General features: G+C 39.4%; 1 long non-coding RNA gene and 1 other non-coding gene across 2 annotated transcripts; both read left to right on the forward strand.

Annotated features, from left to right (window-relative positions):
- Positions 1-80: 80 nt before the first annotated feature.
- On the forward strand, positions 81-26,415 carry LOC110467209. The gene is made up of 3 exons (XR_002464829.1): positions 81-547; positions 4,288-4,351; positions 26,314-26,415. It is a non-coding gene; the product is annotated as an uncharacterized LOC110467209 (long non-coding RNA).
- Trnae-cuc lies at positions 16,679-16,750 on the forward strand. Its single transcript has one exon. It is a non-coding gene; the product is annotated as a tRNA-Glu (tRNA).
- Positions 26,416-27,147: the final 732 nt, after the last annotated feature.

Genomic DNA, 27,147 nt, shown 5'->3' on the forward strand with positions numbered 1-27,147 from the left:
TAACAGGCTATCCGAAATCCTAGGGAAGACGGTGAAACGAACGCGACCCTACTAATCATTCCGTGATCCGTGCTCAGCGGTGGGCAGGGAGGAAACAGGTTCGTATTTCTGGATGGTACCAAACTTAATCTTTTACGTCTCATGTATTTCCAGAAAAACTAAAGTTCTCTGGTGAGGATTAACTCGGATCCTAGATTCCAATCAGATGGCAAAACATATCCTTTACGCAGTCAGCATCTACATATGTTGGAACTGAAATGTTTTCTGATTTGAAGTATCCCGAAATAATCCATCACTGTAATTAATGAGATACGGATACCTGAATCACTTTAACTTGTTGCACCTGTGATCATTTTCGTAACAACGAAATATCGGAAGTTTTGGAGTAAATATTCTTGATACAAAAACACTTCATAAAACCGTGTTCATGCTGAACAATTGTCGAATTGATTGTTTCAGTCGATTGGTGGTCGGGTGGCGCAATGGATAGTGCACTTGCTTTTCACCAAGGCGGCCAGGGTTCGATTCCCCAATCGGACGTGAAAAGGTATGGGGTCACCTCATCCTGCCCGACCACGTGGGCTTTATCCGGTACTCCAGTTTCCTTCCACAGTAAGCCCCCCCACCCCAGTGGCGGATCCAGACACCTATCTGGGGGGGTTTCCATGTGGGGAAAAAATAAGGAAAGTGGTGAAAATACATGATTTTTAAAGAAAATTCTCAGGGTGGGGGGGTTTCCTGAAGCCCAGAAAACCCCTCTGGATCCGCCACTGCCCCCCATTCAGTAGTGACTACAGTGTACAGTACCCAAGTACTAACAATAGAAAACTCGCGGTGTAAAAATGGACAAACAATGTCATCATCAAAATAGCATCATGACGGTGAACAGTTACTACTTTTGGGTGGACTTGGTGGTGTGTTGCCGTATTGCAGTCCCCACCTGTTAGCGCAGTGTACTCCTATCGTTCTCGAGCCGTCACCCTAGTCTCGGCGGGTTACATGTTAGACAGGTGCGCTCGTTACAGAAGATTGTTAAGTATTTAATCTCCGGGATAGGCCTCGCTAATTTGTTCTGATCAAGTGACTGTTACACTCTTTAAGAATGTATAATAGGTACAACTGATGCATTAAAGAAATTTTCTTCAAACGGATGACTTCAGGAATTCATTAAAACCGTTTAGTGAGCAAACATTATTTTTGGTATTTTGGAGCTGTGTTAATTGTTACATTGTCGGCGGGGTATATAACCTGTCCTACAGACATTCTCACAGACTAAGCTCTAGTAGTTACTCCTATGTCTGACTGTGTTATGTCCGGAGGCCAGTATTTGGAACGATGTTAATCAATATACCAGGTACAGACATATGACAAAATCGAGCAGGTTCTTGAACATTTTTATAACTCCTCCTCCTCCTCCTCCTCCTCCTTCCTTTTTAAAAGTGTACTATGATCAGTAATAATATTTAGATATCTTCACAAACAGTTCTTATCCTCTCCAGAATGACCGATAATGGGTCTACTCCTCCGTTCCAAATAATCACTAGAATTACAAATGCTTACACGTCTACTCCCCCTCCCCTGTTTTCCTCAGCACTATAGTTAACATCATAAAGAAGAAGAATGTTTCACCTCCTCCCCACCCTACCAGTACAGTCGTACTCTAATACACAGTACTATACCGACACAGAACGCTGACACCCCGCAAGTCGATTTTGTGGATCAGCTTGACGCCCTACAACAAAACTTGATCAAAGCCTGGTATTTGTTTATCAGTTAATAACCGGGCTTCTATCATACGCATAGGCACGTTATATATGTAACATCAGAAGAAAATTACAGATTATATACACGTATCAGGAATATATTCATTTTTAAATATCAGTTACATAATTAAGGATGACAATGAAGGCGAATATGCATCCTGGAAAATTGTTGGGCGAGGTATGGAGGCAAATGAAGAAACCCTCAGAAGATTTGTCCCCGGGGGTTCGAGTGAGGATGAACGCGAGCGTATGTCTGATGCTCGTATACAGATAATTTAATTGATTATTCATTTTTGTGAAGTAAATCTCGACTTGAACACATTGACAGGGGGAACTGGTGCCACTGTACTGCAGAATCTCGGGCAAATGACGTTTACAGAAATGAAATTCCATTTTATTGGTAACATCGTAATCTTCCATTCCATGAGGCTGCATATATAGTTGTCTTTGATATGCTTTTAAAGAGAATACTTTTTTTTATGTTTTTACAACTGAAAGCTTTATGCTTTAATAGCAGCCTAACGTGTTGTATGATCTACGCTTGTTCCGAACGTGAAACTTGTGAGAAGGGGAGTCTGGGGATTTGAATTTCGTTGACGCTGCAGTTTTGATGTAAATGAATTATGGAATGAAGTTGTTAATGTCAGTATTTTTCATAACTGTACAATTTTATAAATAGAGGTTACACAACGAGTGGTTGTTGCATATGGTATTTATTTCACTCGAGTTAGTTAATTTTCAAAAGTTACAAAAGACACGAGCTTTAGCGAGTGCCTTTCTATAACTTTTGAAAATTAACTAACGAGAGTGAAATAAATACCATACTCAACAACCACGAGTCGTGGTTTCTGTTTCTACCACAATCTCAGTCGGAAACAGATGGAGTATTATTTGAATATGGCTGGCGTAGTGATATGATCCATATGTAAAAGGTCACTCATTAATATTAAAAAATGACTCTTTTTCTTTTACAAATTAAATCATTTTCAAAATTAATGTTTCGGAAACAACTTCATGAAAAAAATATAATAGATGAACGACTTTAAACATTGATATAAATTAACCACGGACTATATGCGCGTAAGCATATCGTACGAAGTCTACCTCCCGCCAAGTGTTGAAGACGAACTAATCGCTGTCAATGTCTAAAACCATAGACCTGGGGCGTTTCTTCGTGACGGTTCTATGGTTGACGTTTATAGTGAGTGTTCCGCCATAGACAGGCCCTCCAGATATTGATAACGGGACGTGGGGAGAACGAAATATTTTCCGACACTGTGACAGATCTTGTTGTTTGGGTTTCACGACCTGGACACGCGACGGTATGACGTCGAAACGATATCGAGCGTCTGGAGAAATTTTGCCTGAAACTAGCGATCAAATCTTTAAGTATCATCTTCTTTTGATAATGCCTTAATAACCCCCATTTCCACTCGCATAACCTCACAAAAGTCACCAACATTTGGCGGATGTCGACAGCAGCTAGACGACGTAAACAAAACAGCAGGCGGCAAAAAGCGCGTGAAAAAAGTCGTCCAGTCATGGTTCATCTTCTCGACCAATAAAAACTCTGGAAAATCATATACCACTTGTGGTGTATACCTCATATTTATCAAACAGTCTGCATGCTTATACAATGATCTGAGAGTTAAATAACACAGCGTGTAAGGTTAATGTCTATTCTACCACAATACGGTATTGTGGTAGAATAGACATTAACCATTAACCTCTCAATGTCCAGGATAGATAGGAATATATACATCTAGGACATGTGCCTAATGACTTATATCATTTTAACAGTATACAACAGTCACATAGATATACGTGCGTTCTCTAGTCACATAGATATATGTACGTTCTCTAGGAATTCTAGTTACATAGATAGACATACGTTATCTAGGAATTCTAGTCACATAGATATACATACGTTCTCTAGGAATTCTAGTTCTAGTTGAAAAAACAGGACTCTATCCTTATATTTACATTCAGTGCGTTATTAATATTTTTTTGGATAATTTCTAAAATATCGGTCTTGTGTAAGTCTATCACCATGGAAGGTACTCAAGTTTATGACGTCATAACTCACTGTGAGACGTCGTCCTGATAAAATGTATAACTTGTTTGCATTGAAAACAACGAAAAAAACCAAATGAAGATGTAAATTAATAGTTTTTAATTTAGTTGGAAACCTCTGACAAAACCCCCCTAACAAATTGAAAATTATCTATTTTAAAATAGAACTACTTCCCGCGCTCCGCGGAATAACAGAATATTCATACGCCAACTGAAAATTTAATTGAAAAATAATCTTTAAAATGTTTAGAAGGTATATTGAGGCCAAGTTCAGTAGAAATGTATATATATAGATATAAATACGTTCTCTAGGAATTCTAGTCACATAGATACAGACATACAAAACCTATGCATACATATACTTTTTATGAACGATATATCAATTGTTGTAAAAATGACACGTGGGAAGTACTTGTCCTATTCAGTACACATACAGCATTTATTATTACAGTGAAAAACTTGGCCTTGTATTGTATAGCCTGGACACTGGCGGTCACTAGAGAAAGATTCACCGGGTAAGTAATAAATACAACAAATTATTCAAACTGTTCTGTTTTAATAAAGAAACAGTGTCCAGTGGTCTCAACTGATCCCGTCCCTGGCAGGGCCAGCAAACATATATAATCTTGTGCATGCATGCATTGAGAAGTTTACTTTATATATCTAACGATTCAACAGGGAGAATATATCATGCAAATAACACCAACACACCTGCTAGGAATAAACCCGAAAGAATATTCTTTTGAACAAAGAGAGGATGGTCAAGCTGATAAACTACAACTATGAGTCATGGTTCTGGTGTTTTACATCACGTTTTGTTTACGCATCGGCATGTTTGCATGTACAATATACTTAGGTGGTTTTTTCAAAGAGTTACAAACAGATACGTGAAAAACGTGAAGGAATTTTTAAAAATACATGTACATGTTTAAAAAATTACATAACAACTAACCTGTGCTCGCGTTGCACGTGAAGCTAATTGGTGTGGTACTTGAAACCTGTTGGCCATAAGTGTCATCGTAAAATCTCTCCCTGAAATCTACTGATTTGTGAGAAGTTTAATTCAAGATATAGTATAACTATTTGTGAAAGCTAATTGCTTTCGTATGTTGGAAGTTTTTTTTAGAAAGGAGAATTGGTCGTACAGTAATACCTGTATCACGTCTACGATGACATTCCTAATAAACAGATACCATCCTCACGAGATTTTGTAGGTGAACCATCCACATTCACGGTCACATGCCCAGTCTATCCTGATTTGCGAGCAAACGTTTTCAAAATTTACTACATTAATAAGCCAAGCATGTATAAATTGGACTGCTGAGTGTGAAAAATACATAGAAATAGCGAACTTAGGGAAACATGTAAAAATTGCAAATTCGAGAAGAACCAGGTTATTATAAATAGCTATAGTTGCACTCTCCATATACATGTATATGAAACTGTTTCTATATGTAAGTGTGTAAGTGATCAACATTGACATATATGCGTACTATCAAATAAAGATCAATTCTAATGATCAAAATTGACTACTTTTCAAAAAGATATTAATAAAATGAAAATAATATATTATATTAAATAATTACCATTAAACTTGTTGATGACATCAGACATATACTTAAGCTTGACGTTGATGACCTTAAGACTTGACGTTGATGACCTTCAGACTTGACGTTGATGACCTTCAGACTTGACGTTGATGTAAACACGAGTTACACGCCATTTATTGTGTGGTCATATCGCTGTTTCTACTATGCTGGTAAACAAATATTGTCTTTGCTAAGAAAACGAGTGAAACAAATCTTGTTTCTTTCTTAATCTTGATATGTGTGTTGTGGAAACCGTTATCAGATCGTAGTGATTGACAATTAACCGCAGATTCGACCCTAAGTCAGAACTCTCGACGTCATATCCGGATAAAGGTTGATAAAACGTTCGAAAGAAGATCGAAGTAGATTTATCAATGAAGGAAACAGCAGGAGGGAGAGTCTGGAGAACATATATAACGTTTAACCACAGATAGTGTGTAGAATGTGACTAACAGTGACGTGGTCTGATAACTATCTCTACACCTTACTGACTGGTTAGTTTTCACGATCTGTGTATTTTGTAGTTTGTTCAAAACCAATTCAAAATTAAAATTTAACAAATTAGTAAACTTTTTCTGTTGTTCCTCAATATAAATAAATGCCCTATTTCTTGTTTTCCCTATGTTTCTTTTTTTTTAATCTTGAATTAATATTATCTAATTAATGACAATAACAGGAAAGCAAGGGTTGCCAGCTGCTTGAGTATAACTTTGGCAAAATACAACAAATAAGTTACATGTCAATAATTGAAAGCTAACAAGCGCATGTGTCCGTGACGTTTTAGTTTTTCTGTTTGATAGAGAGACAAGATAGGGGTCGGAGTGGATTGGCTGTTTCCCAAACCACTATTCTTCACTCTCTGACTCACACCAGCTCCCTCAGCATCATCAACCCTGCTGACTTGGCGCCAAATCTTAATCCGTACAAATTTATTTAATGTAGCGGGATAAACGATCGCGAGCAGCTTATTGCGAGTTTGTAATCAATTAGCATAGTATTATATAGACCCCTGGTGTTCTTATGTAAATAGCCAGGGAAAAAATGAGGCGAGGTTACGATATTGGTAATTGTGGTAATGTTTATATTTATATTGTAGGTAGAACACGCGTCGTTAACTCTGGTGTGTGGTATGCCATTCATTAAATATCGGGTATAATATAAACTCAGAAACAGAGAACCGAGATTGTGTTGAGAAGATATGTTGGCAATTACACTTCAATGTCAATGGAGCTGTCTGTTCATACAGTTACAGAAGTTTAAAGCTAGCTGATGGATTCAAAGATAATGTTCATAGCCCAATCAGATGATGACTAATACAATAAGTCGGGTTTGATTTGATTATTTGTTTGGAGTTAAATGTCCTAGCAGCGACTAAGGTCAAATAAAGGCGGTTTTATATGCTTTGAACGATAGAAAAAATGTAACTATACTGTCATTCAATCGAATATTTTTATTCCTCCTTTAAGAGATTACAAATAAACAGTGAAATGGACATAGTGTTACACGATAATAACTACATGTATCTCAACATCGTCTTAGTCACATTTCAGGACTAGAGACAGCATAGTACACAAATGTTAACAGTTCATCTGCAGAATAAGGTGACAGCCTTCTTCCTTTTGTTAATTTAAATACAAAATATTTTGATGCATTGGAATGTGTTTAGCTGAATGTGTTTAGCCGTCTACGTTGTCAGTCTGCCACCTATTGTATAGATATACCCCCATTACGTCATCACTGAACCGATCATACGTCATCCACATACAGGTCTAAAGGTGTTGACATATGCGTCGGTAAAAGTTCGCTAAAGAAGTCATTTAAAACGACAAGAAAGCAACAACTTCAAAACGCCGAAATAGATATCGTTGTATGACGTAACCGTGCTTTAATATCACTTAACACGTTAATGAATTCTTGATAAACTGGAATGAATCTCGAGTGGTAAGTGGTAGCTTTGAGTGAGTTTAACAGACAGCCTTTAAGTGTTGAAGACCTGTATGTGCTAACATACAAGTAAAATACCAGTGTCACATTGTGTTATGTTGTACATATGATCATATAATTCACACGTACAGCAGGACAATGGAATTCCTTATCTTCGTTATAAAGTCAAGAAAAACTAAACTAGTTCATAATAAATCCTGACAAAGGTAGCAGTTTTACATAACGATATTCGGAACTAACTAAACTTTCATTAGATGCTCCAGTTGTTTGGCATGCAGTGCGAAGTTCAAATTCAAGCAAACATCTCCCACTTTAATGTACTGTAGCTAACTGGAACACTCGTATCTGTGCCAATTTTTGTGCAGTTTTATATGTTGATTTAATTGGTTTGAAAGTACTCGTGTGACAAAATGTTGTGTTCTGATAGAAAAGAACATCCAAAGGGGTAGGTAATCTCACAATCGGCAAACCTCGGGTGACTCCGCTCCGAGTGGGTAATCTCATCGCCAGACATTTCAGTTTATGCATGACTAATTCATACTTATAACATTTGGAATACCAGTACAGCCTGTCTGAAACAAACCCTGTATGATTTGGATAATTGTATAAAGTATAAACGCTCATCTACATTAGCCATACCAACTGCATTAACATTTTCAGATATTTCGATCGAAACTGCTGGTCTTTGTGGTGTTAGGTTCGGACAGGTTAGACTTGTGTAACTCAGTGTTAAACCATTAATGATAACGACACAAATTATGTCGACGCATCTCTGGACGTGCATATGCGCGTCACCCCTGTTTCTGGACGTAAATTTCCTTGGAAAATTCCTATAACATATCTCTCCGGACGTACCTCTTTGAACGTGCATAACCACGTCATCTCTCTGGGCGTATAATACACACATCAGCAACTCTGGACGTACATACACACGTCACCTCTATGGACTTTCATACACACGTCACCTCTCTGGACGTACATACACACGTCATGTCTCTGGAGGAACATACAAACATCATATCTCTGGACGTACATACACACATCACCTCTCTGGACGTACATACACACATCACCTCTCTGGACGTATATACACACATCACCTCACTGTACGTATATACACACGTCACCTCTCTGGACGTACATGCACACGTCATGTCTCTTGACGTATATACACACGTCACCTCTCTGGACGTACATACACACATCACCTCTCTGGACGTACATACACACATCACCTCGCTGGACGCATATACACACGTTATATCTCTGGACTTACATACACACGTCACCTCTCTGGACGTACATACACACATCGCCTCTCTGGACGTACATACACACATCACCTCTCTGGACGCATATACACACGTCATATCTCTGGACTTACATACAAACGTCACCTCTCTGGACGTACATACACACATCATCTCTCTGGACGTACATACACACACGTCGCCTCTCTGCACGTACAAACACACATCATATCTCTGGACGTACAAACACACATCATCTATCTCGGCGTATATACACGTCACCTCTCTGGACGTACATACACACATCACCTCTCTGGACGCATATACACACGTCATATCTCTGGACGTACATACACACATAACCTCTCTGGACGCATATACACACGTCATATCTCTGATACTTACATACAAACGTCACCTCTCTGGACGTACATACACACGTCACCTCTCTGGATGTACATACCCACATCACCTCTCTGGGCGTACATACACACGTCACCTCTCTGGACGTACATACACACGTCACCTCTCTGGACGTACATACCCAAGTCACCTGTCTGGACGTACATACCAACGTCACCTCTCTGGAGGTACATACCCACTTCATTTATCTGGGCGTACATACACACATCTTTTATATGGGCGTACATACACAAATCACCTCTTTGGACGTTCATACACACATCATCTCTCTGGACGTACATAAACATGTCACCTCTATGGACTTTTATACCAACGTCACCTATCTGGACGTACATACCCACGTCACCTCTTTGGACGTACATACACACGTCACCTCTCTGGACGTACATACACACGTCGCCTCTCTGGACGTACATACACACGTCACCACTGTGGATGTACATACCCACTTCATTTATCTGGACGTACATACACAAATCACCTCTCTGGACGTACATACACACGTCACCTCTCTGGACATACATACACACATCACCCCTCTGGACGTATATACACACGTCACCTCTCTGGACGTATATACACACATCACCTCACTGTACGTATATACACACGTCACCTCTCTGGACGTACATACACACGTCATCTCTCCGGACGTACATACACACATCATCTCTCTGGACGAACATAATACACACGTCATCTCTTCGGACTTACATACAAACGTCACCTCTCTGGACTTACATACACATCATCTTTGGGCGTACATACACACGTCATCTCTTCGGACTTACATACAAACGTCACCTCTCTGGACTTATACATACACCTCATCTCTCTAGGCGTACATACACATCGTCTCTCTGGACGTACATACACAGGTCACCTCTCTGGGCGTACACACACACATCCCCTCACTGTACGTATATACACACATCTGGACGTATATACAAACGTCATCTCTCCGGGCGTACATACACAACGTCACCTCTCTGGACGTACATGCACACGTCGCCTCTCTGGACGTACATCCACACGTCACCTCTCTGGGCGTACACACACACATCCCCTCACTGTACGTATATACACACATCTGGACGTATATACAAACGTCACCTCTCTGGACTTATACATACACCTCATCTCTCTAGGCGTACATACACGTCGTCTCTCTGGACGTACATACACACGTCACCTCTCTGGGCGTACACACACACATCACCTCACTGTACGTATATACACACATCACCTCACTGTACGTACATACACACGTCGCCTCTCTGGACGTACATACACACATCACCTCTCTGGACGTATATACAAACGTCACCTCTCTGGACTTACATACACATCATCTCTGGGCGTACATACACACGTCATCTCTTCGGACGTACATACACACATCACCTCTCTGGACGTATATACAAACGTCACCTCTCTGGACTTATACATACACGTCATCTCTCTGGGCGTACATACACGTCGTCTCTCTGGACGTACATACACACGTCACCTCTCTGGGCGTACACACACACATCACCTCACTGTACGTATATACACACATCACCTCACTGTACGTACATACACACGTCGCCTCTCTGGACGTACATACACACATCACCTCACTGGACGTATATACAAACGTCACCTCTCTGGACTTACATACACATCATCTCTGGGCGTACATACACACGTCATCTCTTCGGACGTACATACACACATCACCTCTCTGGACGTACATACACACGTCACCTCTCTGGACTTACACACACACATCACCTCACTGTACGTATATACACACATCACCTCACTGTACGTACATACACACGTCGCCTCTCTGGACGTACATACACACATCACCTCTCTGGACGTATATACAAACGTCACCTCTCTGGACTTACATACACATCATCTCTGGGCGTACATACACACGTCATCTCTTCGGACGTACATACACACATCACCTCTCTGGACGTATATACAAACGTCACCTCTCTGGACTTATACATACACGTCATCTCTCTGGGCGTACATACACGTCGTCTCTCTGGACGTACATACACACGTCACCTCTCTGGGCGTACACACACACATCACCTCACTGTACGTATATACACACATCACCTCACTGTACGTACATACACACGTCGCCTCTCTGGACGTACATACACACATCACCTCTCTGGACGTATATACAAACGTCACCTCTCTGGACTTACATACACATCATCTCTGGGCGTACATACACACGTCATCTCTTCGGACGTACATACACACATCACCTCTCTGGACGTATATACAAACGTCACCTCTCTGGACTTATACATACACGTCATCTCTCTGGGCGTACATACACGTCGTCTCTCTGGACGTACATACACACGTCACCTCTCTGGGCGTACACACACACATCACCTCACTGTACGTATATACACACATCACCTCACTGTACGTACATACACACGTCGCCTCTCTGGACGTACATACACACATCACCTCTCTGGACGTATATACAAACGTCACCTCTCTGGACTTACATACACATCATCTCTGGGCGTACATACACACGTCATCTCTTCGGACGTACATACACACATCACCTCTCTGGACGTATATACAAACGTCACCTCTCTGGACTTATACATACACGTCATCTCTCTGGGCGTACATACACGTCGTCTCTCTGGACGTACATACACACGTCACCTCTCTGGGCGTACACACACACATCACCTCACTGTACGTATATACACACATCACCTCACTGTACGTACATACACACGTCGCCTCTCTGGACGTACATACACACATCACCTCTCTGGACGTATATACAAACGTCACCTCTCTGGACTTACATACACATCATCTCTGGGCGTACATACACACGTCATCTCTTCGGACGTACATACACACATCACCTCTCTGGACGTATATACAAACGTCACCTCTCTGGACTTATACATACACGTCATCTCTCTGGGCGTACATACACGTCGTCTCTCTGGACGTACATACACACGTCACCTCTCTGGGCGTACACACACACATCACCTCACTGTACGTATATACACACATCACCTCACTGTACGTACATACACACGTCGCCTCTCTGGACGTACATACACACATCACCTCTCTGGACGTATATACAAACGTCACCTCTCTGGACTTACATACACATCATCTCTGGGCGTACATACACACGTCATCTCTTCGGACGTACATACACACATCACCTCTCTGGACGTACATACACACGTCACCTCTCTGGACTTATACATACACGTCATCTCTCTGGGCGTACATACACGTCGTCTCTCTGGACGTACATACACACGTCACCTCTCTGGGCGTACACACACACATCACCTCACTGTACGTATATACACACATCACCTCACTGTACGTACATACACACGTCGCCTCTCTGGACGTACATACACACATCACCTCTCTGGACGTATATACAAACGTCACCTCTCTGGACTTACATACACATCATCTCTGGGCGTACATACACACGTCATCTCTTCGGACGTACATACACACATCACCTCTCTGGACGTACATACACACGTCACCTCCTTGGACGTACATACACACATCACCTCTCTGGACGTATATACAAACGTCATCTCTCTGGACTTACATACACACATCACCTCTCTGGACTTACCTACACACATCATCTCTGGGCGTACACGCACACATCATATCTCTGGACGTATATACAAACGTCATCTCTCTGGGCGTACATACAAACGTCACCTCTCTGGACGTACATACACACATCACCTCTCTGGACGTATATACACACATCACCTCTCTGGACGTACATACACACGTCACCTCTCTTGACGTACATACACACGTCATCTCTCTGGGCGTACATACACACATCACCTCTCTGGACGTACATACACACGTCACCTCTCTGGACGTACATACACACATCACCTCTCTGGACGTACATACACACGTCCCCTCTCTGGGCGTACACACACATCATCTCTCTGGACGTACATACACATCATCTCTCTGGACGTACATACACACATCATCTCTGGGCGTACACGCACACATCATCTCTCTGGACGTATATACACACATCATCTCTCTGGGCGTACACACACACATCACATCACTGTACGTATATACACACATCACCTCACTGTACGTACATACACACGTCACCTCTCTGGGCGTACACACACATCATCTCTCTGGACGTATATACAACCGTCACCTCTCTGGACTTATACATACACATCATCTCTGGGCGTACATACACACGTCATCTCTTCGGACGTACATACACACATCACCTCACTGTACGTACCTACACACATCATCTCTCTGGACGAACATACACATCATCTCTCTGGACGTACATACACACATCATCTCTGGGCGTACATACACGTCGTCTCTCTGGACGTACATACACACGTCACCTCTCTGGGCGTACACACACACATCACCTCACTGTACGTATATACACACATCACCTCACTGTACGTACATACACACGTCACCTCTCTGGACGTACATACACACATCACCTCTCTGGACGTATATACAAACGTCACCTCTCTGGACTTGCATACACATCATCTCTGGGCGTACATACACACGTCATCTCTTCGGACGTACATACACACATCACCTCACTGTACGTATATACACACATCACCTCACTGTACGTACATACACACGTCACCTCTCTGGACGTACATACACACATCACCTCACTGTACGTACATACACACGTCACCTCTCTGGACGTACATACACACGTCACCTCACTGGACGTACATACACACATCACCTCACTGTACGTATATACACACATCACCTCTCTGGGCGTACACACACATCATCTCTCTGGGCGTATATACAAACGTCATCTCTCTGGACTTATACATACACATCATCTCTGGGCGTACATACACACGTCATCTCTTCGGACGTACATACACACATCACCTCACTGTACGTACCTACACACATCACCTCACTGTACGTACCTACACACATCACCTCTCTGTACGTACCTACACACATCATCTCTCTGGGCGTACACACACATCATCTCTCTGGACGTACATACACACATCATCTCTTCGGACGTACATACACACATCATCTCTTCGGACGTACATACGCACTTCATCTCTTCGGACGTACCTACACACGTCACCTCTCTGGGCGTACATACACACATCATCTCTTCGGACGTACATACACACATCATCTCTTCGGACGTACATACACACATCATCTCTCTGGACGTACATACACAAATCATCTCTCTGGACGTACCTACACACATCATCTCTCTGGACGTACATACACACATCATCTCTTCGGACGTACATACACACATCATCTCTTCGGACGTACATATACACATCATCTCTTCGGACGTACATACACACTACATCTCTTCGGACGTACATACACACGTCACCTCTCTGGGCGTACACACACATCATCTCTCTGGACGTACATACACATCATCTCTCTGGACGTACATACACACGCCACCTTTCTGGGCGTACACACACATCATCTCTCTGGACGTACATACACATCATCTCTCTGGACGTACATACACACGCCACCTTTCTGTGCGTACACACACATCATCACTCTGGACGTACATACACAAATCCTCTCTCTGGACGTACATACACACATCAACTCTTCGGACGTACATACACGCTACATCTCTTCGGACGTAAATACACACGTCACCTCTCTTGACGTACATACACACGTCATCTCTTCGGACGTACATACACACTACTTCTCTTCGGGCGTACATACACACGTCACCTCTCTGGACGTACATACACACATCATCTCTCTCTGGGTATTTGTGAAAATGTTTATCACTTTTTCTTTCAATGTCGCCGTTATAGTATTGAAAGAAACATCCTTTTTCAGCGAGTAAATGATTTGAGTTTAGAGGTACCATGTGATTTAGATTTGCTTTTATTTGGAAATGAAGACTTGTCGCTTGACACAAATTCGGAAGTCTTTGTATACGTTCATAATTTCATTAAATCTAGCAAAAGATTTTAAAGAAAAATGCACAACGCTATTTATTTAATTGTTTTGTATTGTGCTATTACTTATTCAACTGCTAAGATAACATTGTTGGCCCAGCTGGTATTATTAAGATGAAAGACTACGGAAAAGAAGAGGATCTGCGTGGTTACGGAAGAGGAAAGTTTTTCAGGATTGAGATGAACAATTTGTAGTGCGTAATGAATGTGTTTATAGTCCAACTGGGTCAACATTGTTATAAGCTTGATAAGTTTGTTATATATCATTGTTATAAGTTTGTTATCTTAATCTATAGTTTTAATCATGAAATAAGTCAGACAAAAATCTGAAGTATGTGTTTGTTGTAAATTTATTTATGTATTATTAGAAATTGCATTATATTTATATGTTGTAAACCGTTATGGAAAGGGCGTTTATAAGTTGCAATAACTTGTGTCCAATCCTTTTGTAATTATATTGCAATAAAATCTGTTTAAACTAAACATCTCTCTAGACGTACATATCTATTAGTGGTATTGTATACTGATTGTTACACTCCTCTTGGCAGGGTAGTAAAAGTTATCTTCATTGGCAGCAATACCGACAGTAAACGAACCGTAGCACAAACGTAACGTTAACGTCACTTGTAGACAGGGCATTTAGGCACGGAAACTGATCACATTCCAGGCATGTAGTTACGGTATCTGAGAGGTGTTGATAAACAGCAACCTCAGACATCGATTAGGAGCGTTTAAACGGTAATCAAAGGAGAATTCATAACGGTATCGATCAACTACATATTTACTTTATCATATGTATTACCCCGGCAAGGGTTTGTTACACCCTATAGATCAGACAATTCTCTTTGTCTATTACAGACATTATCGATAGCTAAAAATTACTGGGCCGTGTTCATATTTTCTGTTAGCGTTATTACATTTTATTTTTTCTTTATAGATAACAATTGTGAAAAATGTTTGAGTAGGTTTTAAAAACAAGGAAACTTTTGTCTGTACAATACATTGTGAAAAGAATCAAATTTGTGTTAAGCGTTATTGAAAATTCGATATCATTTTATAACTTAATAATCAAAGCGATTGGTAAGATAGCTATCAAGTACATCTGTACTGCAGTAACTGAAAATAGCCTAAGGCAGTTTATCGAAGTCCCTTTTACGTAACCAGTCCTGGAACAATATTTTAATAAACGGAGGTGCAGCCATGGCCCTTGTGTAGTATAGTACAGTAACTATTTATAGACTGACGGCAATTGTTACTTCTACAGTATTTATATATATATATATATATATATATATCGTCGGGTGTATATATACAGGTGTAGCCTATACAGGTGTTATGTGGGATCCCTGGACAACACTGTAAACAGTCTCATTGATACCACAAATAATAACAGTGTAGTCCCGGCGATAACACATGCCGTTTATCAATTAGTTTACTTAAGATAACACACACAAAAATGTGAGTAAGAAGAACTTATTAATACTATAACACTGTAATTGTAAAATGCAGAAAAAATATTTCAAGTTAACCATTACATTTGGAGCACACTTTTCACTGGAACTTGCATGTCCCAAGTGGTCTAGTGGTTAGGATTCCGCGCTCTCACCGCGGCGGCCGGGGTTCGATTCCCCGCTTGGGAATATTTTTTTTTGCCTTTGTCAACGTTGCAATAATATGATATAAAAATATTTTATTAATAATTTAGAAAATTTTCAAATTCAAAACCTGTCTGCTTCCTAAATTTCACCTTTTCATTGAAACCTATACGATTTACAAACCAATGGAAATTGCCAATTTTGATGACATTAATAATAGACTTCAATGTTTAAAACATTCAAAGATGGGTAATTATTTTGCCCTATTTCTATCTGAAATTTTACAAACCATTTTACAAGTCAAGTAAAGGAGCAGGAAACCGAATAAATAATGTTCGCTTCAGACATTTAAAGCAAAAAAAGATCGCCCTGACGAGCACCTGTTAAACTACACATTTCACATCTTTAGCACGTTTAGAGTTTTCATATGAGTTTCTGTTGCATTGTACGTTTTGATATCATATTATTAATTAATAATTTTGTAGCATTGTATCCTGCTTCAAACCGCTTGCATGGTCTTTATTTCTCAAAACAAAGTAATCATTACGTTTGCCGTTTTTTAATGAAAGTTTTGAAACTGCTAAATGATAAAAACAAAAAAACAGAAGAGCTAAATGTTTGAAATTATTTCTAATTAACAAAAGATTTTGTTATCAAATTAAGTCATTTAGAATCATTTTCGTTGTGTAAATATGGTACAACATTCAACCCAGATGGTGAATTTGACCCGACATTTCTGCCTTTTCAATATCGTTATAAGTGAATTGCAACCCTTGGTTTCAAAAATTCACATTGAAGGTGATCAGAGGCTAATAATTTTCATATTTGAATCAAACAGTTATTACCTATCTGAGAACAACCAACTGACTTTCAAAAGTTATCATTTACAAAAATTTAAATGACATTAAGAATGTGTTTTTTTCCTCATCATTTACCTGGTGTGTTAATAGTATTAGTTACATATGGTTTGTTACTGACCTACTACAGAATCATAGAGAGTCAGTAAAATATATAGGGGGTGAGGCCGAAGGAACAAGTGGCTCTTGTTTAGTAATACGACTTTGAACATACGAAGCGAAGGCGAAAATCGACGGGTAATGACCATATTACCCCCTAAGAAATTTCACTGACCCTCTATCGTCTAATAGGGGGTCACCAAGTGCACGTTACATATGTTTATTAATAACTTAATTCGACAATTTTATCCGACGTGCGATATTACATCATATTAATCAAGTTACTTGTCACCTAAAGCGTCTTTTGTATATGGTCGTCTTGTGAGGCCACAATGTTTGTAACAAATACATTCTTTAAACTGAAAGTTCTGATCACATTTGTAATATGCAATGAACTCCATTTGAAACCTTTCAATGCTACCATGGTGTCCAAACCCGAATTAATATCGTTCATGTCATTTTTGCTGTGTGCACTAGCGTTAATATCAACAGATTTGGTCCTTCTATGTACAGAAGATCACACAGAAGGAAGGCGAAATATCGGTGAAATTATGCTAATACAACATCTAAGGAATCATTGTAAAATGGCATTTTAAAAAAAGACAAGTAGCTAAGCAAATGACCAGTAGTCAAAGAGATACAATTGAGCGAAGCATCTATAAAAAGTTAAATCCGTCCAAATACAGCCGTCACACCGTACTGGCGTCCCTACGGCGTCCCTACGGCGACCCAGGACGTGGAAGGGACGCCATGGACGCCGTAGGGTCGTGGTGAGAACGCATCAAGACGCCGTGGGGACCCCAAGGACGCCGAAGGTCGCAGAGCGACGGCTTTTACTTTGGACATGTTCAAAGTAAACGCCGAGGTTCGGCGACCTGAGCGCGTCCTGGCTCAGGACGCCGTGGGATCGCCCTGAGGTCGCCATGGTCGCCGTAGCATCGCAGTAGGAACCCGAACAACGCCAAAGGAACGTAGTACAGACGTGGTAGAGTCGCCATGTAAACGCGGAGAAAAGGATCGGGGGAACCAATGGCGACCTTACTGCGTCCTTACCACGTCTATGGGGGTCTTACCACGACCCCATCACGTCTATGGCGTCCTTACCGCGATGTCAGGGCGGATATTTCGCTAAGAACGCAGTGGGGTCGCAGTTGGGTCGCCGCTGATCGCCGTATGGACGCCGCAGTGACGCCGTGTAAACTCAATAGAAACTCCAAGGACGCAGTAAGAACGCGGTAAGGTCGTGTTGGGAACGCCGTGTACATACACAGATCGCAGAGCACAGAACTCCGGTGTGACGGCTGACTCGAAATCTGGATTTATTTTAGAAAAATCATTGGCGTTCTCAATGCGACCATCGGCGTTCTCCAAAATATGACAGTTTAGGACGCGGTAAGGACGCCAGTCCGGTGTGACGGCAGTATAAGTGAAAATACCGCAGGACAGACTCAAAGTTGTCTCTTATTAAAAGAGACGGTCTCTGAATAGAACAAGTTTGCAGAAAACCACTTAATGACGATAGGAGATACTGGTGATCTCTTAAGTGAGGGGATTGCTTGGAGAGGATCTTAGTTTCGAGTAAAGTACAATTTTGTTGGAATAATTTTTTATAATTTCTTGTACAGAAGGCCCCGTTGAAAGTGTCGGTGTCGGATAAAAGTGATACAACAGTGTTATAACGTATATATAGAGTAAATCAGTCAGAGATATGATCGCGCCAGATAGGACTTAACACATAACAGGAATTCTCGATAAAGGTAGATATTTCAACAAGTGTCTACCCTATAGTTTACATGTTTATATCTACCGTGTGTATTCTCGTATCATCTGAGTCCCGTTTATCAAGTCAGTGACGTATTTTAAGCTTTTTTTTACATAGCTGGCGATATTGGGTGTTACTAAAAAATAAGATATATCATTTAGAACTCCCAATGTTGAACACGAGTACTCCTATGAGATAGTGTGCTATAAGTAGCTACTAGCTTTTTAGGGAATTCTGTAAAAACGATATTCGATTACATTACACGTTGCTGTTAAACCATGTCAGTATATCCATGACAAGTTCATCACATTCGAGCTGTATGGGGTAGTAGTACGGTCAAGGCACTGACCGATAAGTTTTAGGCGACCCAGACACTTGCCTCTTAGATATACGCCTCGTTAAGTTTTGAAGATATGGAAGATTTTGTGGTACAGTTTTTTGTAATATTTTATGATTTTAAACGATAATGTATATCACTGAGTCACAGCCTACTTTTCCTTGCTCTGATGCTCTGTACAGTAAGAAATCGCCCAGGTGTTTGACACTGTTCAGTGTTCGTCCATCATAATATTTCATCTTGTTACGAACAGATTTCATTCTCTTATTTGGAATACATTCTGAAGTCTATTTTCTATCTTTCCGTATACTTGGGGAATACGTGTCTGTCACTTCGGGGTGTGGAGGATGACCTTCGTATTCTCGCGGAAACCAAATAAAAAGCCTTCCCCACTTAATCGTTTGTCTATGCTGAATCTGGGACAGTAAGATCCGGATGGTTTCCTTTATAAGTGAAAGCCGCGTGTTTTTGCGAACATCCGTACACAACACCACGGGTCAGTGAATCCCACCTACACTGTAACGCGAACGATCAACTGACCCCCGGGGAACCGCAATGGGTCTGTATGATACGTTAGTGTACAAAAAACACAATACCACTCAATTTAATGTCTGTTTTGACATATGGAATAATGTTCATCGGTTCAATTCGCCGTATGAATAAAGTATTGAGTCGAAGGCACGTATTTTTCAGCATTGTATTTATTGTATGTAATACGGCAAGGTGTGATTGTGGCTAAAGCCCATATAGTTCTTAAAAAGCTGAAAATTGTTTAAAATAAGAAGAGGTCAATACCTTACAAATGATGTATATATATAAAATATCGGGATACATAACATAACGAGTATATGGCAAGTGTTTGTGTGAGGAAAAATAGTTATATATGCATGTAATTTCAGTTACAATGAAGATACATGCCAGATCCCAATTAAATTCTTTTGGACTATCGCTGCTTTTGCTGGATAAATATATTAAAGCTATTTCATGTTTTTATCCCCGATTCAGTTGATACGCAGATATATAATCTAACTTTTAGGTTAGTTCTACATAATGTCAACGATTACACGTGGTACCTGCTAGGCAGAACAAAATATGATGAATTCTCCTTGTTCTAATCTCTAGCGATCAAAAACATCGTTTCATGCCGTCTGCTGACTCATACCGAATATATGTGTTTCTATTTATAAACCCATAATAAAACATCACAACATTTCTGTGGCCGAGTCTCCGCGTAAACATGTTAGGCGTGGTCGACTGTCTCGTTATTTTCAAAATATATGCCAAATTATTAGCAAATATCGACAAAAATGATATAATCTAGATGCAAAAAAAGAGACGTAGGATGTAGATATTATATTTTGTAAATATTGATCACAACAAATATCAAAATATCATAGTGTGTTAGGTCAATGCACTGCTAGGCGGTTATATTGGCACGGATCACGATATTTTCCCAATTTCTGTTTAATATAATCCAGACAGTGTGACAATTAAACCTTGGCCCTTTGAAGCTAGGCACCTTTGCTAATTTTTCCTATATTTTTCAGCGATCTTCAAGTGGTTGAGGCAGTAAATTGGCCGGAAACCAATGAATTTAATTGACAGTGTGGGGAATGAGCCAAGGTGCTCGCTCGCTACCCTTCGTTTAACGCTTACCGACCATGGCGTTTCGAGAGATCTGCTGGGTTCTATTAATATCTACCACAGATATCTCAATTGACTCTTTAAAGACAGCACGGGCTCATTATTGATAGGACTCGTATGAGGAGCACCAGTACATTAAGTTACTAGATGTGGCTGTACGTCCCATGGACGAATACATTTCAACAAATCTCAAGTGTATTTGAATCACGTTTCTTCTTACGAACGTAAACGGTAGCTGTATAATTTAAAACGAAGTCGAATCCCTAGGTTTCAATGTAATTAACAAGAGATGAACATGGATTCACTCTTCTTGACGTATGTACCCTTTTTAAAGCTCTGTAAACGTGACCGGCGATAACATTCCTGGTGTTCGTAATTGGTAAGCTACGCCTGGGGTGAGCGAAACTGTTCAAAACCAAGCGTTTGGAAAGATTCAGGCTGGTGTTGCCCAAAATGCTGTTGCTAGACGCTTTGGTGTACACCGAAACACAAATCAAAGACGAAAGATTGTATTTGAGAGAACAACACCGATATCTCAGTCTAGCATGTATATTATTTAGTTTTCTGTCGCCACCTTGGCACAGATGTTCCACTGTCACGCCATCAATTTGAAATTGGTTATTGTATTTTTGTTAGACCCAATTTGTTTTGCAGTACAACAAAATCTTTATTTAAGTTTTAAGAAGGTACAATGTGTTTATATTACCTTCCCTCGGCTCGGGAAACATGAAATATGATGTCCAATAGACGGCAAGAGTTCATGATACCTGCCTACTATCTATATGCATACATCGTTTTGTGTTTATGTCAGGCGGAGGAATTTACACTAAGAGCGGATTTTCATTGTAGATCAAATACGTAATAAGTAAGTAATAATCTAGTTTTTTTGTACCGGATTACTGCAGAGGATCGTCGAGTTTCACACGCCCGTGAACGCCTTCAGTTTCATTTACCCGAAACTGTAATAAAAATATATGTTTAAATGTGTTCTTGTCAAATTCTACTTTGATTCGAACATACATTTTATTTTTGTTTATCCTCCTTACGCGAAATCTAGAATTGAATGCCGACACACATTACTAAAGCTGACAGGTAACCGCTGCGCTGCTGGGTTTTATGTAAGAGGCGCCTTTTTAGGGGCCACCTTTTCAAAGTATTAGAAATTCTCCAGCTACATTGTTCATCTTTGGATTATCCTGAAAAACACATTAAAGAACTATAAATTAATCGTCTACTTTTGTAAAATTCTTTTAGCATGAAGATCAAACAGTTGGTTAGATCTTCAATTTCCCCGAAATTCCCCTCAGGAACATTACATAAAGTACGTGCTTATCAAATATACAATAATTCTACATTTAAATCGACATGGACAGACTTACATTGAAACAAAGATAAAATCGTAAAACAGTTAATGCCTGACAAATTTAAACAACACAGCACAGCAACACTGGCGATACGGCCTTAAAACCAGCGTGTGTTTCACCGAGTACCGAGTGACGGAGCGCTGCCGTTATAAAACATAACATTTATTGACGGTACAATCTTACACAGACAGTCACTCCCCGACTTCATTTATCATGGTTTAAAACAGTTTTCTGTTAAATTGATCGTCATTAAACATTATGAAACTAGTTCATTTCTGTTCGATGTGATCTAATATACTCATTTCAATGTAAGTCTGTTCAATACCTTACAAATGTACACACACAACGTCCAGGTACAGACAATTCGTCCTAGCGTAAGAATGACGTCTCATAAAATATCAGCGTTTCTAAAATGCTTACATAGATTAGATTAATGAATGAAAAATATGATTAATATTCGTTGATTTTACCAATAAAACTATGTTTGAATTGGTTGGATTATAATTAAAAAGTGAGTATCTGTTGTACAGAAAACAAAACCCATATAAGATTCGTTTCTGATCCAACAATCAAATATATGAAGAAATCACCAAGTCTACAGCGTTGTACAGGATAAATGTTCAGATAAATAGCGATACCTTTATGAAGCGTTCCGCTTTCAAGTTGGGTGTGAAAGTCTATTCTTCAAAGGATTACCATAGCGCTAACTTTTCTCTAGAATGTCGATAAAAAAGCTTAACAATTATGCTGCGTCTCAAAAATAATTTGTAAAATTTGAAATTTAATACGGATTTCGATAAGGTTGGCATTTGGCAATGATAAAACCAATAAAAGCAACAAAATGGTACATGTAATGCCTTTTCATCTCCTTATCAGATAGCTTGTATTTGTAGAATATTATACACGTCTTACAATACAGGGAATCACTCCAGGCGTCTAACTTTGTATCACACCACGCCTTAGATCCACGGATTATAACTATAGCCTCTAATCCCTATCATTTAAAACGGTTCACCTTTCTGTACTCTTCTGTGTCAGAAACAATATAGCTTCACCCTCCGTTTCACGATAGATACTCGCAAGATTGCATAAAATAGATACTTGTATAATGTATTTTTCATGTACCTGTTATCTTTAAATACTATCCCCTGGTGAGATGTAATATGAAGGTAAACCCAAAAGGTAAGTCTTGTTTCGGCGCGCTCAAATCCCCCTAACGCGTGACAACTGTCTGTCAATAAAAGCATCTTTGTCATTTTGGCGTACTGATAAACTATTCACCTCGATTTATCTTTATTGCATTTTTCATCCAAACAATACAACATTATAAGGATCGAATTGCAAATTAACAAGACGAAAACCACATAAGATTAATAATGAAGCTTAAGCACGTTGCAAGCCAACCGATATCACGGTCAAATTAATATCTCGATACGAGTGTACCCTGTGTGATACAATGGACTTTTTTAATTAAATCCCATCAAATATTTATACATACAGCTCCATCAACAAATTATTTTTCTTTTCTCTTCATAATATGTATATATATATATATAATTTATATGTCTTTTCGGTATCAAAATAAATGGTTAGAATTTAAACCATTAGATTCAATTATAATAAAAATGAGTATTAGTAGTTGTTTCCCCTAATTTGATTATTAATTTGATAATACCAACTTGTTTATATGTGTTCTAATGTCTATGTCTTTGCTTGTACCACTGTTTGTTACTATGTTTGGAAAGGGCTTACACAGGCTATGCCTGCTGCCCAATCCATTTGTCCTTTGACAATAACATTTATTGAAATTGAAATACGATTGTACCCTGATGTTTCGAGACATGGTTCGGGCACTACTTACACAACACCACTGAACATCTGATTTGTTTTCCACAAACAGCCGTGAAATAACTGTATACTGTCAATAGGTTGTGTTCTCGTAGATATTCTTTTCTGCAAGTGTTTATTATTGTATGTTTGATTGGAACAGATAGAAAACGAATGCTCGTATTTTTAGGCGAATGCAATGCCAAGTACGATTATTATTTTTAATATCTAACTACAATGCACTTTGAGTTTCCGTTCCCGTATACAGTATCTTTTTTTCACGATCGAATACATACAACAATTGCACTTCTTAGCTCGGTATGATGTTGCTATGTCTCCTTACAATGCTCCTATTCATATTGTCCAAGAATCTTAAAGTACGAATAAAGAACTGTTTTGAACCGCTACAGTTTTCGCATCATACTTATTACGTTGGCTGGAGAATTCCATATTGAAGTTATCAATTTGACATCTTCAGACGATAAAATGTCCAGTAAACTGGCTTAAAGTGTCAGTCAGAAACGTTTCAGTGTCTCGAAAACGGATGTATAAAGATATTACACATGGTACTACAAAACATTACATCTTAGTGTGCGCCATTTATTTCTTAATAATTAAAGCCTGTCATTTTCAGAAGGATTCTGATCTACTCAACCGTGTAAAATTCTGAAACTAAATGCACAATATTCTCAATATATGACAGGATTTAACACTAAGTATACAGTAGTAGATTTAGGTCAACGTCGATAATAACAAGCAGACTAGTGAGCATTGTCTTCACCCGACTTAGAGGCAGCACAGTCTGATGGTTACAGTCTTAGGTCCCACCTAATAGGCTGTAGGTCTAACACGATATAGGTTGTGAGGCATAAAATATACACAAAAAATGTGTTATTCTATGTAAAAATCATACCTGTTATGTGAAACATAATTTGAGGAAAGAAATATACTATAGAAACAATATACAGGGACAAAACGGGACTCATAATCGATACGAAAATAGCACAAAAACTAAGGGCACACAAAAACAAGGACACACACAGAACCTCAACAATAAAAAGAGGTAAATCCATGAGTTCTGAAAAGGTAGCCTAAGTCAAATCCAGGTAAGTATCTAGGGCGACAGAGATGGCCGCAGTACTGTTTAATGTAGGTCGAATCTAACCCTGGGTCTATACAGAAAACACTATTACTTAGAAAACGCTCTGATGTTAACTGATCAAAAGATGTGTTTTACCAGAAAGCCCCGGTACTCAAAAATGTTCTGTCTAAGAATGTATTGGTAAACAGGATGAATCTTTCCCGAAAACCCTATTACTTAAAAACTCTTTGCCTGAGATATTGATCGAAAGACTGGGTTTTTTATCGATAAAACCTTGGTACTTAGAACAGGCTCTGGTAAAGGTATTTATTGGTCAAAAGATGTATCTACCAGACAATGCTGGTACTTAGAACAGGCTCTGGCAAAGGTATTTATTGGTCAAAAGATGTATCTATCCAGACAATGCTGGTACTGACAACATGCTTTAACTAAAAAGTCTACTGAACAACAAGAGCAGACTCTTGTGTAACGAATCATCTCAGTCATATAAACTCGAGCATGAGTCTGTTACTTTGGAGAACAAGAAAATTAACAATCGTGAAATTGAACATAGAATGTTTGTCGCAATGTTAGGTAGTGGAGTGACAATTAATGTTATTTTGTATATACATTTCAGGATGTGAAGCGGACGAAGAGGAACTGTGATGTTTATTTCCAGTTCTGTGTGATTAATGAAATACAAGTAGCTCATAACATTCTTGTTTTTTAAGGAAAATAAATGTCATCAGATTTTCAAAACGTATCATCTCCATTCTTCCATAGCCATGGCCATGTGAAAAGGGCTAATTCAGGAGAAAAAATAGCTAGAACTTGTGCACATTGGGATGCTCTTGGATGTCAAGACTGTCAAAATGTTCCTCTGCCAAACTGGAACAATATAATCCTTCCTTATACACTATTCTGATGTAAGTAGTGGTGTTTAACATACTATGTCTCAGTCATAATAATAATTTCTGCATGAATTCGCCAGACAAAATAGAGCGACTTTAATAATAGATAGTTGGTTACCATGGTTATCTATCAAGCGTAGTTTTTAAGGTGGAAGATTTTATATGTTTTAGATAAACACAATAATCAGGATTTCGGGAACTTTTCCCCGTTAGTAAACTAACAAATCTCCCAGTCGGAGTGATAGGACACTGTCTGTTATCACCCAGAAATATAAACATGGTGATACGGAGTTGTCATATCGTTTTTCTGTATAAAAAACCTGACGCCAAATTGTGTGTCATATTTGATAACACAGATTATAAATTCCTTGTCGAAAACCGCCATATATCTACGAGAAAAACGAACTCGTAGTGTGAAGAGTAAACTGGCTTCACCTACATTACTGTCATTATATTCGACACTTTATCTGTAACACCAGTTACGTCTCAATATGTACAGTAAATGTTATTATTACCGATGTAGTCACATTAATTATTCTTAAAATTCTAAATTTATTATT

This window comes from Mizuhopecten yessoensis, unplaced genomic scaffold, assembly GCF_002113885.1.
Source record: "Mizuhopecten yessoensis strain PY_sf001 unplaced genomic scaffold, ASM211388v2 scaffold11165, whole genome shotgun sequence".
NCBI lineage: Eukaryota > Metazoa > Mollusca > Bivalvia > Pectinida > Pectinidae > Mizuhopecten > Mizuhopecten yessoensis.